Source organism: Struthio camelus, chromosome 14 (genome assembly GCF_040807025.1).
Source record: "Struthio camelus isolate bStrCam1 chromosome 14, bStrCam1.hap1, whole genome shotgun sequence".
Lineage (NCBI taxonomy): Eukaryota > Metazoa > Chordata > Aves > Struthioniformes > Struthionidae > Struthio > Struthio camelus.
This window is the reverse complement of record NC_090955.1, coordinates 20,394,612-20,414,698: the sequence shown is the minus strand read 5'-3', so window position 1 is coordinate 20,414,698 and position 20,087 is coordinate 20,394,612. Positions and strand designations below refer to the sequence as shown.

General features: G+C 37.3%; 1 long non-coding RNA gene across 4 annotated transcripts in view; it reads left to right on the top strand.

Moving 5' to 3' along the window:
• Positions 1 to 20,087, top strand: part of LOC104152695 (uncharacterized) — a 63,448-nt gene that overhangs the window by 3,742 nt on the left and 39,619 nt on the right. For 2 of the 4 annotated variants that reach the window (XR_011144053.1, XR_011144052.1), the window contains exons 3-4: positions 292 to 431; positions 13,881 to 14,010. This is a non-coding gene — a long non-coding RNA (uncharacterized lncRNA). Of the gene's footprint in view, positions 1 to 291; positions 3,620 to 13,880; positions 14,011 to 20,087 lie in introns of those variants that run through there. The other 2 variants (XR_011144050.1, XR_011144051.1) reach the window with 1 other exon arrangement.

Genomic DNA, 20,087 nt, shown 5'->3' with positions numbered 1-20,087 from the left:
CCTTGCTTCTCTGAAAATTCCTGCAACAAAACTGCCAACTTTGTGTCCTTTCACTTTTCAGTAGTGGAGAACCTATCCTACTTTGCCATAGCGTGTGTTTGTATAAGAGCAGAGTTAATACATGTGGTGTTTGTAACTGTTGCATCTATATTCAGAGTAATTGTCATAAGGTGGTGGCAGCATCTGGTATCTGAACTTCTATCATATATTGTTTGGTTTAAATTTGCCTGTGTGTCTGTGCTTACAGTATTTTAAATTCTCCATCACTTAAAAATTTTTTTTTTTTTGTAGCGGAAAAAGCATGGATTGTGTCAATTCTTGCTGGTGCAGCTGCATACACTAATGAATTGGCTTGCTGTTTGCATACAGTTAACACCAAACACCACCAGGTGTCCTCTGTTACTGTTTCAAGTCTGGATTACCTCCTGGAGGTACTGCTGTGGATTCTAACTGAAAATACGGATTTCAAACAACCAAAGGTGGGGTGGGGGAAGGCAGGCACACAAACCTTTTTGCTTAGTTTTGAAGAGTTTAAGGTGTGATGCCATTTGGAAATCTTTAGAGAATATGTGCTATTTGTTCCATTTTGTTAGTAAAGCTTGCTTCCCCCCTCCCCCCCCCCCCAAGAGTTTATTTGTGACTCATCAGTATCCAAGGGATTATCCTCCAGCAGGGATGTAAATAGCTGGATACTTCTAGCTGTCTCCTCCAAACCTATTGCTGAAACCAGCTCATTCATTGCCACCAAAATGACTTTCCCTTCTCTTGCTGTGGCTGATTATTATGAGACAACAATAGTAGTCAAGATAATAAAAACGGGTATAAAAATTAGTTAAACTGTGAAATTTGTGGCTCTCCCTCTAGCTGCAGTTCTGTCTGCTTGCTAGTTCTAGTCAGGAAGAGATTTCTGTGGCAGACTGGCAATATGTGAAAAATACAGCTTTTACAGCAACACTGATCATTGTGGGATGCAGTGAAACCTCAAGGGAGACAGGAATCATGCTCCATTCCTGCTGGGGGTGTGCTATAGCTATTTCACACAAGGCCAAATAATTTTTCTGTTCCCAGGAACTTCTGAGCTATGGGGAACTGACCCCCATAAGAAATGGGCTACCATATGTTGCCAGCTGAAATTCTGTGGGAGCTGGGAGCAAAAATGATCAATGGTATCATCACTGTCTTTGAATGCCTTACGCTGGTACCCTGCTCAAAAGCTTTTAGGGGAGTTGCACCTTATTTTGCGTGTGTTTGAATAAGAATGACAGTGGAAAATATCTACTGACTTTTTTGCTATTTTTTTTCCTCCTCTGTGGAGACATCAAACAGCAACAAGTTATGATAGTCCCTTATGTCATTTTTAAATGGAACAAATGGAGCTGTGTGTTCTCTTTGGATTCATTGCTTCTTAGCTTAGCGCTCTTGAATTTAAATAACCCTGTCTCTGGAAAGGTGGCAGAACTCTAACTGTACTTGCAGTAACCTTAACCTGCAACAACAGCAGATGCTGACTGGCCTGTGGCTGTATTCAGCAGATATACTGAGGTAACTAGTCAAGCACCTCCTGAAGGCAACTTCATTAATAAGCAATGACAATGGTAGCAATGCTTCTGGAGCATTGTCCATAATAGCATATTTTTTAATTATCTTTTTTTTGATTCTGTCTTGTGAGTACTTCTAGAGCACATTGCATGATTGCCCATAATGCTTATTAAGGACTTGTTTTTCCTGTGATGTGTACAAACTCTTGTTCTAATGGCAGTAAGCCATGCCAAGTATATTAGGCTAAGGGTGTGATGATTTGAAGTTCTGAATACCTACTGTGTATTATAGAATGGTTCCTTGATATTTCTACATATTTTAGCTGAATAAATGTTGAGAACAGCCACTACATTCCATTACATTAGCTTTCATTCAAAGCAACTACTAAGAAATAATTGGATCTAGAGAGATTCCTGAGGTAGGCAGTTCTGTGGCTTTATGTTGGCCCATGAAAGAGAGCAAGACTGTGTAATGTAACTGTATGCTGTGTGTGTTGGGGGAACTTGATTGTGTACCAGCTTGAATTCAAATGCGTGTATGACATCTTTTTGCCTACAATTGAACAGTTTATTAAACTACCTTATTAATACACTAATATTTTTGAATCTGTTTACAAGCAAGGCAGTTCTAGTGCCAGTACAGTACATTAATCATTTATTACCCTAATAATATTAGCCACTCTAACTTGCATATTTTTATCGTTGTGTATTACTAAAGCAGTACTGAAACTCTCTACACAGGAAAAAAAGAAAAAAGGATCATTAAGCAGAATAAACAGCAAGTGACACCGAAAAATACAGTACAGTTTGATATTTCAAGCTAATGCATGTGTGGGCTGTGTGAAAGCACAAAGAGTTTTTCTCCTACTTTTTTTTTTTTTTTTTTTTTTTTAAGTCAGCTACTAAACAAGTAGATTGTAGTGCTGTTTTCCTTTACCTGGCTAGGCTAGTTGAAGCCCTCGATGTTCTGAAGCAAGAGAGAAGAGGAAGGTGACAGTAGTGCGAACTGGGGTAGAGGTGACTGAAGGTGGAGACCTAGGAAATGACCAATGCACAACTCATGACTACATCTTGAAACAAGTTGCCTGAAATGATGTTTTGATTTTTCATAAAATAGTTGGTCTTAATTGGGAGGATTTCTTTTTCCATATGCATAAGAGCAATTGTTGCAAGAGGATAAGTTCCTAGGTGTTGGTTTTGGCCTTGTTAGCACTTTGAGAGTCTCAGTAACCAGTATGCTCTGTCTTCTCTTTGTTTATGTATGTTTTGCATAAAACGTTCTTCAAATTTTATGAGCTATTCTGTTTTGAAATATTACTGTTTAAGTTCTTTGAAAAATTCATGTTAAGCTGTTAAAAGTAAACTCCTGCACGTATGTGAAATAACTAAGCAATAAACTAACAGTATAGATCTGAAAAAAATCTGTCTGCTTAACTGTTAATAGCATAGCCAGTATATAGTAATAACAGATTCATGTTTATCCATGTTTCATTTGGAGAACCTTTTCATTTCAGTGAAAATGATAATTCCATAGAAACTTTAATTTTCAGACTTCATCCTCATCTTTGAGGCGTTCTAGATGGAAATGTTAAATTATTTGGTACGATATTATAAAAACCAGTGTTTCACAAAATCCCATCAATATTTTTATGAAGGAAAGGAAAACTTTATTTCGTTGCGTCAAGCAGTACAGGTGGATATGGGTAATTGAAGTAAGGTGATGAGTTGGTTTAGGAATGAAGAGCTGAACTTAATAAGGAAGAGTTGAATATGCATTTCAGGATAAATGATTTAATTACAGGCCTAGTGGTTTCCTCAGGGAAACGATATAAGGAGCATCGCATAGCATGCTTAGCGTTATCTTGGACAAGGCAGTAGATGAGGTGCGGGAGGGAGCAAAGTTTCACTGGGAGAGAATTAGCCTAAAAATTATGATACTGTCTTCTAGGACAAGATCTGAAACTTGTCCTGAAAGCGTAGTCTTTGTATATAACTAGGGAAAGTAAATTAACCATCCAGTTTTCCTAAAGATAACTTGTTTGAATACAAACAAGCAGCTGTGGAGAAAGCAACATGAAAAATGAAGTAATTCCTGATTGTCAGATTTTCTTTAAGTTAGATGAGTATGGCTATCTTTTTCTGACTGTGGTATGACCATGGTTCATGTGCAGATTCCACTAAGCTATGTATATGGAGGCACGCATTCAAAATTGAGAAGTCTACTATCAATGAAATTCAGCTTACATTTAGTTCTTAAACCTTCCTTTGTTTTGCACAAATTCTTTCTTCCAAAGGCTGAAAACCACATTATGAAATGCACTAAAAAGAAACACATTGTAGATAAGTCATTCATTTCAAAAGCTAAATAAAAGCTTATGAAATCAGCTTTAAGTTGCTTTTAAAATTTATTTGAGCCCTAAAGCCACAGCTTTTGAACTTGACCACTTGAATTTGGGCACATGCCCTACCTCCCCTAATGTTTAGGATTAGTAGGTGACTGCGTTTATACTTGGCATCAAAGAATCAGCAGTTTGGAAAACTGAAGGGACAGGATGCACATCACCTGGGACTATTCAGATGTAAATAATGTGCTCTTCCCAACAATTTATGTAAAATAATTCTTGTATACTTCTATAAAGAGTTATTAAAGTTACATAATTTTAAAAATACAGGTTAGATTACTTGGGCTTTTCTGTGTCCTACATAAACTTCATAAATCTATTCCTATTTGATTTCTGTTCTGACAAAGATGACTTGTAAGCTAAAAAAATGATAGATTTTTCAAGAGATTGTTAGACATCTTTTCCTAGTGCAGTGCTACCTTGCTTTACTTGAAATAGTTTTGCCCAGTAACATGTAATTACTTCTTTATTTATAATGTATCTCCTTGTTCCAAATATGCATTTGAGTGTCTGAGAATTGTTCAACAATTTGGTAACTTCCTCTGTTTCCCTCCTTTTATATGTTAATAAAAATTTTAAAAAGTGTGGTACCCTTCTACCAAATCTCTTTTTTGTCAGAAATGAAATTGAATATTTACTTGTAACGCTTTTCATCTGATTCTGCCAAAGTTCCCTCTAAATTGAGATTTCTAGCTCTTGTCTGTGACTGCAGGTAGTTGTAGAACTAGAGCAATCAAAAGTGACATTGGTAAGAGTAATTTAACAATATGGACCTATGAATCTTGTGTCCAGAAAAAACTCATTAGTGGTGAGATCATATTGCAGTTTAATCTGAAGTAACAATAATATTTAAGTGTGTTATGATGCACAGAGCAAAAAGGTCTATTCTTTGTGGCTTCGTAATGTTCCTGAAATTTTCCATATCTTAATCTTTTGTTTTGTTAGAGCCAAAAAAACAGATGTTTATCTGTAGCCTGGAAAAGCAGGAAAGCCTTTTGCTGCAGAGTAAAGGCCCTAGAAAATTTTGTAGCCGTTGGATTTGGAGTGTAGTAGTGTACCAGTTTGAAGATAAAATTGTCATTAATCTGTTGACCTTTCTTTTTGTTTTCAGTGCAGTTTATATCGGTTAAATGGTTCTCTAAAATAGCCTCAAGATCATCCCAAATCAACTGGAAATTACTATTAATAGTATTTGAAAACAAGTCCTGTTTAACACTTTAAATTTTCCTTGGATGAAATAAGAAATTCAATGTAACGAAGTCAGTAGAAGAGAAAAGAAAAATACTCTTGAGCTGATGTTATTTGCAGACAATGTTATCAGTAAGCTGCATAGGTAAATCGCCTCAAGAATTGCTTCCAGAATGAGCCTGTGGAGGGGGAGTGGGGAGGGGGGAGCAGAATATCAGAAATGATATGCTAGATGTTGTTTTTCTATTGTAATTGTAAAATAAGTTAGAAGAAACTTGTCTCTTAAAGCAATGCTAGGTACTGTATAGCAGGTTGTGTTAAACTAGGCTATGTTTCCATTGATTTGACAGAGGTTATTGTCAGTTCTGCATGCAAAACGGTGGCATTGCCAAAATCATTTCCAGTGATTGACCTTGGATATAGATAACAGCAACATGAAACTACTGCTTTCTGTGTATGTTAGGTTTTGGACACTTGTGCTGTTCGTTAAAATCCTAAGTGATCTAAGTGATTATTAGTTTTGGGGCAAAAAAGTCGACTCAGTTTAGGCTCAGTCTTATTTAGGAACAAAAAAATTCTTAGACCTGGTGGTGTTACTGGAAAAGCACACATTGAAAGCAGTTCTGTTAGCACTGTTTCTAAGTGAGCACAGAAGATTCTCAAGTTGAATCAAGGAGGTAGTTGTTAGCTGCGTGTCTGGAGTTTTTAGTGCTTTTCTTAGGTTTTAATTAACCATTCCTTAAAACATAGTTAAAATTCAGATGTTTTGTGGACTAGATAAATAGCTAGTCTATGTCTTCATAGTAAATAAGAATAACAAATGTTTCTTAGTAGAAGAATGTGTGTATTTGATTGCCCTGTCACAAATATTCTGTTCTCCTAATGTTGTGGGTCAGCCTTTATGAAGCTCAGATGATCTATGGCAGCAGTGCTCGAGAAGGTAACCCTGAGCTCTTGGGATTTAATCGTGTATTGATTTTTGAGGAAACTCAGGCTTCTTCTGTAGTCTTGTACAGAGATGTACATCTTTACCAAGGAAGTCAACTGTATGGGGCTCCGTTAATATTGTGTGACCTAATTATTCTGTATATGCATTGACCACAAACCTTTGATACGCTCAGTTCAACCTACAGGAAGTTAGTGCAGATGTTTTTTCCATAAGTTATTAGATATACCCTAATTTGATGTTAGATTCTGATACTATTACTGAATTTTGGAGCAAAAATGGAACTGGGTGGTGACCAACGGTGACTATGTGAGATCTGTCCAGCTCATACCCAGTTCCTGATGTGTATACATATACACATTAAGAAACAGTATTTCTATAAAATGTGCACATTTTTACTATTATTGCCAGTCTGAATAGTTAAAACTGAGGACAAGACATCTTGTGAGTAGTTTCACAAGGTCAACACTGCAATTAATTGGCCGAAATATGGAAGAAGTTAGCATAGCTACTTTGTGCGTGCTGTTGTTGGTCTTCGGCCACGTAGGAGGGTTAATTCTCAGAGCTGTCTTTCTGCTGTTTTCTGAGGTAATTGAAATGTCCTCACTTAAAATTCATGTTTTGGGAATAAAATGCATGCTGTTCCAAGACACTGTATTGACCGAGTAGTTCATCCACATGACAGTTCAGCCAAATTTGTAAAGAATTCAAGACAATTAAGCTGGCTCAGATCTCACTACTTTAAGTAGTGAGATCCATTCCAGAACTAGAATCAATGTCAGGTGTTTCCTTTGGCTTTCTGGGAACTATAAAAAATGCTTGTGCCTTCAATAATAGGAGTAGTCTGGTATTTGTGAATATCTTAGAGTTGGATTTTAAAGACCTTTATGACTTGCAAATATTTAGTTTTCAGGTTTAAAAAACAGTATGCAATTTAAGTAACTGAGTAACAAAAGCACACTGGCAATGCAGGATACTTTGCAGCTGTGGCACTGAGTGGTTTTTTTCTTGTTATTTGTTTTTAATGTGGTGATGTTCAGAGATTCTCAGACAGAAATGAATCATGAAGCAAATGACTTCTTCAGTTACAGAGAGTACTGGGAAAAACAGAGCTGCAAACTATTTAAAGGTTTTTTCCCCCACAGGGCAAATGAAGGAGGAAAGTAAATTAGGGTCGTCTTCAGCCAAAGACTGTTATCGTATTATGAAAATTTCTGCTGTCCTACAGCGTGGTTTCTTTTGGGGTCTAAACTGAGCAGATGCAAGCCACCAATTCCAAGTAGGCATGAGCTTGTCCTGCCTGCAGTGAAGTCTGCTGAGGGGCAGTGTGAGAACTCGGGTAGTTACATGGCTTCTGGTTGTACAGAGCAAACCTTTTTCTGCCTGTGACATACCTTGTGGACATGCACAATTAAAATCTAACCCTACTAGAAAACTACTAAATTGAGACGGTTACAGTAACACTGTGGGCAACAGCTCACTCTCAAGTTAGCCATAGCCTTAACTCAGCTCTAGGATGGATAGTATTATTACAGTAATGTGTAAGAAAGAGTATTTTCACTGAAGTAAAAGTGAGCTAGTCAGTGCTGCAAGAAGAACTTGAATATCTACAGGGTAGCTATAATTTGAAATGCAGTCATTTTCCATTCAAGCATCTGAAATTCAAGTCTGGCATATTCTGCTCGTAGCAAAAACTCATTTTGGATTCAAACAGGCATTCAGACACTGTTCCTGTGTGAAATCTACTCACAGAGAAACGTCCATCTTTAATTCAATCAAATGCCCAAGGTTATTCATGTACATATTTTTCTTGCATCAGTTTGTCAGCATTTTAATTTGGCACCTTCTTTTACTTTTTTCCCTCCTTTCTCTCCCATCCTCTTCCTTCGGTGCACCCCCACCAACCCTTTGTCTCTCTCATCTGTTGCAAACTTCAGTTCCCCCTTTAGAATTTAACAGTCCATGTTGTCTGTTTTTTTTTTCCTTCCATTTCTATATCCTCTGATAAATCCAGTCCAGCCTCCCACTCCCAGATCCTGCACTGTAGCTTTTGGCTAGGTTCGCTTCTAGCTGCCCTAGGTCCCCTGAGCTTCCAGACAGTGTGCGGTGGGTGAGCCTGGCTGCAGTTTCTTGGCCCCAGTCTCAGCCCAGCCCCGCTGCGGGATAAGTTTGCTAGTGTAGAAGGGAAGGCAAAAGAAATGGCTGGGGCAGCACTGTGCATGGAAGCAATTACTGGTTTTTCTTCACCTTCTCTTTGTTCTGAAGAAATATTATGCTCTCTCCTTCTTTCCAGCAGACCTAGAAACTTTCAGGAAGGTAAAATACAAAGCCCAGGTGGAATACTCCTGGGGTTTCTCATGCCTTCACCCAGGATGGTTGTGAGTCGTCATGCTGGTAAATAACAAGAAGCCATTGTAAATAAACTTCCTAGTGAGCTGCATATAAATATCTGAGTAACCCATCAAGAAAAAGATATTCGGAGACCCAAAGTTTTTAGCCAAGATTTACCGTAGTATTTAGAAACATCACTGAGAACATAAAATGTTTGAATGTACATGGGCAGCTAAGGTAGTCATTGTTTGAGACTGACTGTATCATGTTATAGAAATATTTTCCTTTATGTATGCAGTTTAGGTAGTTTACTTCACATGCACTCTTTGCATGTCACTTGAATGCAGCGGTAGTGAACATATCCACGTGGAGACATAACTTTACTTGCCTTGACTGCATGGAAAAAGGCTACCTCTCATGCCTGCATATTGTATGTGGTTACTGAAATTTTATGAATTTTTCTTCAATGAGTGTGAAAGGTAACCTTATCCCATAAGATTCTTTTCTAGTGAGAAATCACTAAACAAATGGTAATATACTAGTGCGTAGCTAGCATATATTTGAATATTTACTATATAGTTTATTTAAAGATGTTATTTAAGATATCCATTAAACTTTTCTTCAGACAGCAAAGATCCATTCAAACTTGATTCTGCCTTCAGCTGCTAAATGTCTTGTTGATTCATTTCTCTTGAAATTTGGTATGCTCAAAATGAGCTTGAAAGCAATCACCAGTTCAGCATTTATTGATTTCTGCATTTATGCAGTTTGACCATTTAAGTGGTTTTGTAAGTAAATTAATCTGTTCCTATAGCAACATACATGGCCTGAAAGAGCTTCTATGGTTTACAGATTATATTGAAACCTGAAAATTAAACAGAAAAAAATAAAAGCAAATAAGCAGTGACTTTTTTAAAAAATGTTGTGAATGAATTTGAAGAATACGGGTTCAGAGGCAGTCCCTATATAATCAGTAAGCGTACATAGCTCCCATTAGACCTTAGAATGGATGTGTCAGGTCAAGGTGCCCTTTCTTTTTTTTCTTTCTTTTTTTTTTTTTGTCCGGGTTTTAGGGTGTGTGGTGCTGGTGTTCTTTGTGGTTTTATTTTTGGCAAAGGATTCTGGAATCCCAGAACTTCTCTGACCTTACCGGAGACATTTGCCAGGTGGTTGAGGGTACGGCAGTGGCAGTGTGTCTGGCTCAGTGAGCCCACAGCATGAACTATATATCTGAATAGTAATGTGCTGGCAAGAGAATTGTACAGAATTAGAAATTAGATAAAGACTGCTTTTTTCAACAATTCAGACTTACCCTTTCCGTTTATTTGTCAGAGACCAAGTCTTGAAATCCAAAGTGAAGAGTAAGCTGACCACTTTTTTCCTTCTCTATGCTAGAGCCGTAAAAGTTCAAGTTGAAAGAGGAAACTAATCCTTTTTGAAAGATGGACTTGAAGTGCTTTATGCTCAGTAGGCTTTTTTGGTGACTGAAGAAAGTTGTATGTTTGCCAGTCTCATATAACAAAACACGTAAGGAAATTCTTGCTCCTTTCTGGTGTGCGTTTTTTGAGAACAGCACTGGTGAAGAACGAAGCTGAGGGAGGCTAAAGGCAAGGGGCTGGAAGGGCTCTCATTTGAAAAATACCACAATGCCATAACTTAAAATACAAGTAAAGAGAAGGGGAAACACAGGCATTTCAGAAAATACAAAAAAATCTCATTTTTCATTTAATACTGTGTCTAAAGTTATGCAAATGCTGCAGTAGAATTCGCAGTTACTGAAATGAAAGCTTGAGATGAAGGTCTATATTAATGTCTTTAGAAGCACAATATATCTGAAATGAGAAACATAATGTATGATAGAGATGGAATGTATGATAGATGAAAGATAAGGCTTTTAGCATTTGTTAATCTCCAGTTTAATAAACTGGTATACATTATCCACACAAAAGTAAAAACCCAGAACTCTTAACGTTGTACCAAGGCTATGATTTGATGCTGGACATGCAATGAATTAATAGCTCTCTGAAAAGGTCTTGCTCTTTACTGCTTCTTATTCTTTCTTCCCGAAGATCCCACACCTCTCTTCTCCATCTCCACATCACCTCTGATGTTTTTCTGAATGCAGGGTAGGCTGAGTTAGCTCAGTCACCTGGCAGGCATTATGCTCTGAATTCGACTGTCCCTGCTCTCATCATGGCACGAGCAGGCTGAAGGCAAGCAATGATTGAATGTGTTTGAGACATAGGGAAGGAATAGAGATGGGAGAGGAAGTTTGTTCCACTCCCCTCCATCTTTCTTTTCTGTGCATATAAAAAGCTTCTTTGGACTATATAAAAAGTCTGAAGTCTTCAACTTGTACAGAAGAATTACTCAGAGTTACTGAGATTTGCTTGTGATTGCTTTTGACGTGGTCCTGACAATTCTTGCTAGTGTATATTATTTATAAGGGTCATAATTTTACATTGACTGCAGTAGCTGAATAATACGCTTGTTCTCTTAACAAGTAAATACTAAAAATGGATTTGATTTTGAATGCCCTTGCCTTTTCTGGATGTTGAGGGTGGAGTATTTTGGATAGTATACATTCTTACTTGTTATAGTCCCCATATTTTCTTGTGCCTCCATCTTTCTTCCTCATGCTGCTTTCCACAACTGGAGCAACCATCCACGTTATACTGTGCTTTGTGTTTAAGCTAACTCAGTACTCTGAGAACGAAATTAGTGGATCTTCTCTTAAAACACTTAAATTACATTTTTAAATAAGGAGTAAATAATCTGTCCCTTGTCAGGCAAACCAGAAGTTCTAATTTTCCGTCTTTTTCTTTTCTTATTAGGATGTGAAAATGAAGGCAGATTTTTTTAATGAAATGTTCATTCTTTTTTATTTGTATATGAACTTTATTTATTATAACATGTATTAACAGATGAGAATCTTAAATTTCTTTTTCCTTTTTTTTTTTTTAAATCTCTGGACAGTACTTTATGGTAAGTCATCCTGTTATCATATCCGGCACATATAGATAAAAAGCCTTCTCTGTCCACAGAGAACTTGCCAGGAAATAGAAACCTAAACTTAAAGCCGAAAGTTTGTTAATGACTAGTAATATGTATGTGTTACAGAATTAAAATTCATACAATACTTGAAATTTCCTAACCTAATCCTAAAATGTATTAACTGCAGTGTTGAATAATTTATGGACAACATTAATGTAAGCTATTAGTATGTAAGTTCCCATAAATAGGACAAACGTTATACAGATATTTGAGACCAAAAGTTTGCTTTCTCCTTGACTTTTGTCAAGGAGACAATATTAAATACTGTACCAAGATATGCAGGCATACTCGTTATAGCATATGGGCAAATGTGCTCGCTCATTGTTTGAAAATATTCACTCCTTGTAAGACTTGAGTAGATGGGTTCTAAATAAGGCAGGAGTAGTAGTTTGCATATTTGTTTCGGGGTGTTTTTTTTTTTTTAAGAAGGCTCATTTCCCACAGTCGTTTTTTCTAGGAACTCTGTTATTCATGGAGGGATGATATACCAAGTCCTGAATAGCTCTCAGAACTCAGTTTGTAAAATAGTTCTCAAGTATGACCTTGAACAAGAAATTGCTTTTCTGTTTCCAGACATGAAAGTCAGGTAATGTTGATAACATTGGCTTCTCTTTACCAGCTAGTGGAAGCAGTAGCATGAAGAGATTGATGCTTACAAACTTAGCACATACAGAATTCTTGGCTTAGTGAGTTCATCGAAGTAGCAGTGTGTGTAAAAACCCGCAGCCACCTCTGTGAAACTCTTGTGGTTTTCCTGCCTTTTCTTCTATGTTTGTCACTTACGTTTTGTTCTGCTGATGCTTGGCACATACTTAACTTAGCTCATTTGATTTGTCGGACAGTAAAAGCATTACAAATGTCTTGCATGCTAGAGTAAATATATTTTCCAGTGTGCAACGCTTTCATTATTTTTTCAAAGTGTACAGTGACAGAAGAGTACTCTAAGACAAAATAGAAAAAAGAACATCCTCTTGAAATGTTTTGAGTAATTTGCACTGTTTTCTGTAGGAATTTTGTTTTGTGTATTCTTACGCAGGCTTACTGTATCTCAGACTACACAGATCAATAGGTAGCAGTAATATTTTGGTGTGCAGGTGATATTCAACTGCTTATAACTAGTATGAAACAAGCCCCATGCTGCAGAATTCAAGCAGAACACTGGCCACTACATAAAACCCAAGGAAAAGGCAATAAAGAATATATCTGATAAAATTGAGTTGTGAGCTGTTTAAACAGAGTCTAGGGACATTTACATTTATAAAGTAAAGGGTATGAATGTAAAATGGAGTGCTCGAAGATGAGCACATGGTAAATTTCTATTTGTAAACAGAGGATTCAGTAAGAATATGGTGTCTTACAAACCTGGTACAAATTCTAGGTAACTATTATAATCCCTTTTGGGAAGAGCAAAAGTGACTGCAAGCTTTTGCAGGATAATGAAGATAATGAAGGTCTGTTTGCCTTAATCTGTTCTGAGTGAAATATGAGACAAATCTGTTAAGTCTTTCTAGATGCATCAAACCAAATTTGTGTGGGAAGGAAACTTGGGTTAGATCCAAAGATACTGAGGCATTAAAATTTAAGATAATTCGTTCATATAATGTGATCTTCTGTGTTTAGATTCCTGTGTTCAGGAATGTCCTCCACTCTTACTTAATATTGTCTATAGCCTGGTAGCAGTTGTAATTTTCTCCTTACAGTGTACAGATGTTACAGCAAAAGGCTCTTGCGTGTGCAGACTCACAAATTTAGCATATTGTAAGTTGGTCACAGAAACATTATTTCATTCTACAAAAATAAAAGAAGAAAATCTTTGTTCTTCACTGGAAATATAGTAAGACTTCAAGGAACATTTTTTGAGAACAGTAAGAAAATATGAACACACTGCCTGAATTACTGAGACCTGTGTTCTTCAGAAACATCAGTCTCCTATATCCGAAATGAGTGCCTTTATGCCTGAGATCTTGCCTAGTTTTGAGATAGGTTCATGTACAGCTGTCTTTTCTGGAGCTGTTTAACTACGTATAAATATTTATATCACAAAGATTCTAAGTTCCTGAAATCCGTGCTTAGAAAATTGTCTTCTGATTCATGAATATTTGCACAATCTGAAACGTGTGCATTAGGAAAGAGCAGGTCATGGAGCAGGCTATTGGCTAGGCCTCTAAGTTGAGATATGGGAGAATGGCAGAACAGGGACTTAAACCAGGGTTTTTCCATGTTGTGAAGATGTGTTACAGCCAGCAGACTAAAGAGTTTACTTTGGCAAATTCCTGACTGTGTCTAACTAAAACTTTCTCCAAGTGATCCTGAATGTTCTTCCCTTTTTTTTTTTTTTTTAAAGTGTTGATATAAATTAAAAAATTAAGAATTTCCAGTAAGCTGCATTTCCAAGTGACTGGCTGCCCCTTCTTATTTCAGGTCATGCATGCAGCTTCTGCCAGGTAACTGACCTGCAAGAATCAACGTACCAAGTTTTCTCTTGAATAGGCTGCTTGGAATTCCTGAGTCCTCTCAGAGCAAGCCACCTGCCTGCAGTGCTAATTCCAGTGTAGGTAGCTAATTTCACATGCCCTCTTAATATGTAACTTAAATGCAGCAATAGTGAACATACCCATGTGGAGACATTGAGTATTTTTCTCTCTATGTGAAATGGATAACTTAAGCTCTTTGTGCAAAATGTCTTGCTCTTTACTGCACACACGGACATTTAACTGCTGAAGTATTAAGGTGTATTGTAGGGCTCCTGAGAAAATGTTGTGATTATACAGTTGATGTAGACAGGTTACTTTGAAATAGTGTGCTGGGCTTAGTAGTTAGCCCTCATTATTTCCCTGTAGTTAAAGATCTAAGACAAAGCTGAGTATAGTGAACACTTCTCTTAGTATTGAGTCACCTATTTTAGAGAACTAAAGAAGTACTGTCTTTTTCCTGTACAGCTGATCTGTGCTACAGGCGTGGTTGTAACCATTCACAATCTTGTAGCAATATGTCCTGGATAAACAAACAGTATGCTGCAGTAGCTGAGCTAGAGCTTTCTTTGAGAACTCTTCCTTGAAGGAGAGTCTAAAGAAATAAGTGTACTTTTCCCCCAAGTGATGGGCATAATTGAGTCAAGAAATAGAGGAAGCTGCAAATAAAAGTAGCTTTATGTCATATTAGTTATAAATAAGGCTCTTAGCCATGCTTTCCAAAGATGATGAGGCAAGAGGAATGCTGAGAGTTACTCGACTGAGGTACAAGCACTGTCAACTGGCAAAAATAAATCTTAGCCTAGATATTTAAGACCAATTTTTAAGTAAAGTATTGGACGGCCAGGTGGACTGCATGTCTATCCTGCTTGAGCAGTGCATTCTGTATGTTAGTGCCCAAAACTCAACGCTTAATTTAATATGTTCCTTTTCTCATCTAATGATGTAAACTTTAGCTTGTTTTTTTCCTTCCTGAATCTCTTCCTGTTCAAATATCCTTTGCTTACTTACTGGACTATCCAGTTACATTCCTACAATGGAGCAGTGAGATGCATCTGATTCAGTAGCTGCATGAACTAGATACTCCTGTGTCTTTGGAGACAGCCCTAGAACCTGAAGTAGCATGCTGCTACTTTTGCTTCAGGGCATGAATTGATTACTGCTGAAATCGGAAGGGAATGTTTTCTTCTCTGCATCTTTGCCTACTGCTGTAGGAACTGAATTGGAGAGATATAATATGTCAAACTGTATTTCACTATTGCTAGATGCTAATTTGACTGTTAATGTAAAGTTTGTTCTGAATGCAATTACAAATTGAGAAGTACAAATTCATTCTAATTGCGTTTCATGAGACTACTTAATCTTCACAAGGGCACTCAGTCTGCTCAGTGTATCAGTGTCATAAGCAGTGACTCATCACAAGAAGGAAGAAAATAAACTCTAGGTCTTTGTCTCTGGTACCGTGTGAGGAAGTAAATGAGTTTAGCAAGGTATTGGATTTTTAATTTTAAAATCAATCTCCTTTTCAGGCCACTTAAAATCTGCTGCTTCATTCTGACGTTGGATATGGAAATCATTTATAACAACGGAAAGCTTATTTTTGTTTTTTCATATGATATCTGAACAATAGGCATTTTCCCAACAGTCCTACAATATTTACTTACTTTTCCTACAGCTATATGTATTTTTGGAGAGAAGAGGATATGTGCATAAGGGGAAAGAATAAAGAACTTGGTGCAGCAAATATAGTAGGCTTCATTACAAGTCAGTTTTGACAATTTCATTATGTTACTTCTAAAGGGTTCTGTTCACTTAAATGATGATACGACAAAGATGCATCATATAGATTAAAATGATTTTCCTATATTTTTTGATCACTTATTACTTGGCTCTGAAATGCAAAGTTTTTGAAAATGTGTTGCAGATTCTTTTTAAAAAAAAATACGTACAAGCATTTGAGAAAGATGCCCTGTTACATCTCCATTGAATGTAGTAGTTGTTATCAGGGATGATTCTGGCAAAGAGGTAAGATATAGTGCTAAGCCAGCGTTCCCATAGTTGCTTCACTGGAAGTTCCTATACACTTGCATCATGTAAGCATCCCGTGTGATGTTAATTAGCCCAGTACTTCAGGGAGTGGGAGAGTGAATAGGAGAAATGTAAAAAGCTTCCAAACGAGCTTGAAACTGGTTATGTTGGGCCTGTTTCTTATTCTCTTCTGCCAACATACTACTGGCTGTTTTGTCCTGGAGATGTTATTTAAGGATATGATTGTACACTGTTAGCACCTTGAACAGGACCTGGGAAAGTGCCTACCAGGATGCTGAGGCAGAGCTACTGGTCGTCTTAGCAAAGTATATGGGCCCTTTAGGTGGAAAAGTAAGTAGATCTACTTTATGATGAAGTAACGCAGCAGTGTGGATCCTAGCTCACAAACTGAATTTTTCCAACCCAGAATGAGGAAGACAAACATCCTTTTCAGGAAGGATACTCTTTAAAAAGGGCTGTACCTGAAGGACAGTACTCAACAGCGGTGGGAGGGGGTGGGGAGTCTCCTAGACTGACTGACTGAAGGCCACTGCTGCCTGGCCCAAAGGGAAGGAGAAGCTTTGAAGAATTTTTGTTCTTTGGGTCAGCTCACCTTGGCCCATTTTCATCACATGAAGCCTAAGAGGCATTTCCACCAGAAGCTGTGGCACTCCTTCTGGATTGGTAGAAGGCAAGACGGTTGTTCGCTTGCTCTTGGAGAAGTTTATTGTTTTCGGCTTGGCACTATGCAAACGGCAGTTTTACAGCTGCTGCCAACTTGAATGCAGGCAGAGATCACCATTTAGGTATGATGGTATGAAATCTAGGCAAAAGATTAAACTGTAGTCAGAAACACAGCCTTTGCTAGTGCAAAATTCCTATGAGTAGTGACTTAATATTTCTGAAAGTAAGAATATGGGTGCTTAGAACCTGAGTCACTAACCTGACTTTACAAAGTTAATGATTTGACTGAAATAAAATATGGCAAGATTTTGTTTATAGTGTATATTCAGCATTCATCTATTCCGTGATATGAATATTATTCCATCCATCATCTACAGTATTTGCCTAGTTTAGTCCAATTTACAGGCACAAGAAGTAACTCTTAAAATCTTTTTTCAAACTGTTCTGTAGAGGACTATGATGGAAAGCTAAATGGGGGCTTTTTGCTGTGAATTGGATGAGATGGGATACAAACAGTATTCTCATTTTCATCTGACAAGCCCCATGACTGACGGTGAGAAAGTTTTGAAGACTGAGCCAACACTCTGTGCAGGGCTGAGATGTTTGCAAGAGCTTTGCATAATTGTTCATAACAGTTAAACCTTAGAAGACAAATCCCCATTACTTTTGATTAAGGGGAACCGGAGGCACTTGTAAAACCAAGTATTACAAATCATTTTTAGCCAAGTTCCTATGTAGATACACACAGGAAACTAAGTGCTTTGATTTAAGGGTATTTAGGTCAACAGAATCAAACATATATTTTCACATTCCAAATATAATCAAATGAAATTATATGAAAATTTTAAGCAAGGGGAAAAAAAGTAGTGTGGCATAAGTAGCTATGATTTTATATGCCATATTTTGAAACAAACGTATGCTGCTTGGAGACAGGCCTGTAAGAAGACGCAGAATGAATATTTTGCTTCCTGACTCAGTGATGCTTTTTTGTGTTTGTGAATTTCGTTTATGAAGTACCAATTAGAATGTCAGCACACGGCTTGCTCTTTGGACACAGAAAACATAACGCTTAGCACTGGGGATTTAAGATCTTAATTCAGCTCCCTGTTATGTGTATTTTGGAATACACTCTAATGACATGATCACATCTGTGCTTTCTCTTTTTTTTTTTTTTTCCCCTCCCTTTTTCCTCCAGAATGCCTCCACCTCGTTCACAGCGTAGACAGCTTGGACAAGATGAGTCAGAGCTGTTCAGTAAACAAACAGAGAATATTAGATTTTTCCTTCCTGTACTAAAAAAAGTGATATCACCTACATCTAAACAGACATCTTTCTGAATTTATGGGATTGGTTTTCAAGAGGATCTTAAGCCTGGTATAATAGACTGGTTGCTGGAAAACATTTAGATAGTTTTAAAAAAAAAATGATTGCCCCAGAGAGACTGATAAATACAATAGAAAAATGGTGAGTCATATAGACCATTAATTAAAAAAGTAATCAAGAGAATGTTGTTGAGACATAATTGCCTTTGTGTGGGTAGAAAAAATCGAGCTAAAATAATTGTAGAAGGTAGAGGTTGAAGTGTTTGAAAAATGACTGAGAGAAAAACACTTTTTTGTAACCATAGGTGTTTTAAATTAAAACAGGGTGAAAATATGTTTAGCTTAATCTAAATGCATTTGTATATACTTATGTGACATATTTATTTAGAATGCTTGAGTCTCTTTGGCATTCTCTTACAGTGGCATATGGAGCAATAAATGTGCCACAGTTTCTCAATTCTGCCCTTTACGTTCTAATTAAAGGAGAAACAACCCACTTATATGACTGTTTCCCAGAAGGAGGTATGATGAAATTTTTGATAGTTTGTGATGTGGAAGCTTCTCCCACTCTCCCTACACAAGACCTTAGAGAACGGAGTCTATTTCATAAGTATCTGGTAGAGGTGGGAATCTTATAATGAGAGAATCTTAATAGAAAAATATCACAGTTTAGTTTGTATCATAAAACAGAGTAAACAATGAAAGATTTCTTATGTTCTCTAGTAATGGTTGTATTTGGATGAGCAAAAATCCGATTCTCTTTCATGGGCAAATTTGGCACCTGGAGAGTCATTCTAGTTGAAATTAAATTAATTTTCCAATTTTGTTCCAGGGTTTGTATAGGGAATGGTAAAATATTTTGATATTCTCCAGTTAAATCCTTTACATATCACTTCAGTTTATCATTCAGTCACAGAATCATAGGGTGAAAGAGGCTTCTGGGTGTTTCCATTACAATGCCTTTGTTATCTAGCAATCGTAATTCAAGAGACTAAATGCTTAAGAGTCTCCACTCTGAGTTTTGTTCCTATTTGTACCAGGCCAAGCGTGATGTTCATACAACAGAGCCAGATCTCCCTAGCCTAGTGCTAAATAAAATAGCGCCAGAACCAAAGGTAGTTTAGCCACAGTAGCAAGTGACTGCATCTGGGCTAATTGACTTAGTGATCATGAGAAATCTCATTTGATCAAAGCAGGCCTTTTCACCAGGGAAAGGGATTGGCACAAAGGATTTCAAACCAAACTGTCAGATAATAATCTGTAGTGAATGTTTAGGCAAAGACCAGTAGAAACAGAATATATGGAGGGTGAGTCCTCACAGAAATGTTGCTTGAAAGGGACCTCTGAAGATCACCTAGTCCAGTGCAAAACAAGACTATTGCTGGCACTAGATCAGGTCAGCCATTGCTTTGTGTAGCTGGCCCAAGGATGGAGGTCCCACTGTCTCTCTGGGTACCTGTTCCAATGCTGCAGTACCCTCCTGGTGAAGAAATTTCTGCAAATATCCAATCTGAAGGCCCCAAGCTTCAAGGTGTGGCTGCTGTCCATTTTTTACCACCTTCCTGATTTTGGCCCATTGTGTTTCAAGTTGTTCTACAGGCAGTTGTAAGCTTGTGTCAGATGCTACCTTAGTGTCCTTTTTGCCAGAGAGAGAAGTGTTTCATAGCCACCAACTGACTTATCTTCTGTTAAGTCATCTCATTTAAAGAAAATGCATTTATACTTTGTCCTCCACAAGAGATACTTCCTTTTGTTTTTGAATGTTTTGTATAACTGCTTTTTAGTTACGTTATAGACCTCTATCAAATTTCTCATCTCTTATCGTTGCTATGCCCCAGTAAAAAAAAAAAAATCCCTGGCCTCTTAGTCCTTCCTCTTATGAAAGGTTTTCTGTACTCCTTACTGTTATTGCTGCCATTTTGTTTATCGTTTCCAGTCCTTCTGTGTCTTCTTTCATGTTGATTGCCCTTTCATGTTGATCTTAGGTTTTTAAAGAGCTATCAAAATATCTCCCGTATGTTGCCTATGAGGCAATAGCTAGTTTTAAAAATTAGTAATTGGTTGAGCAAAGTTATTTTTCCTCAGATTGTATTGCTTTGCACTTCCATTTCATCCTCCAGTCA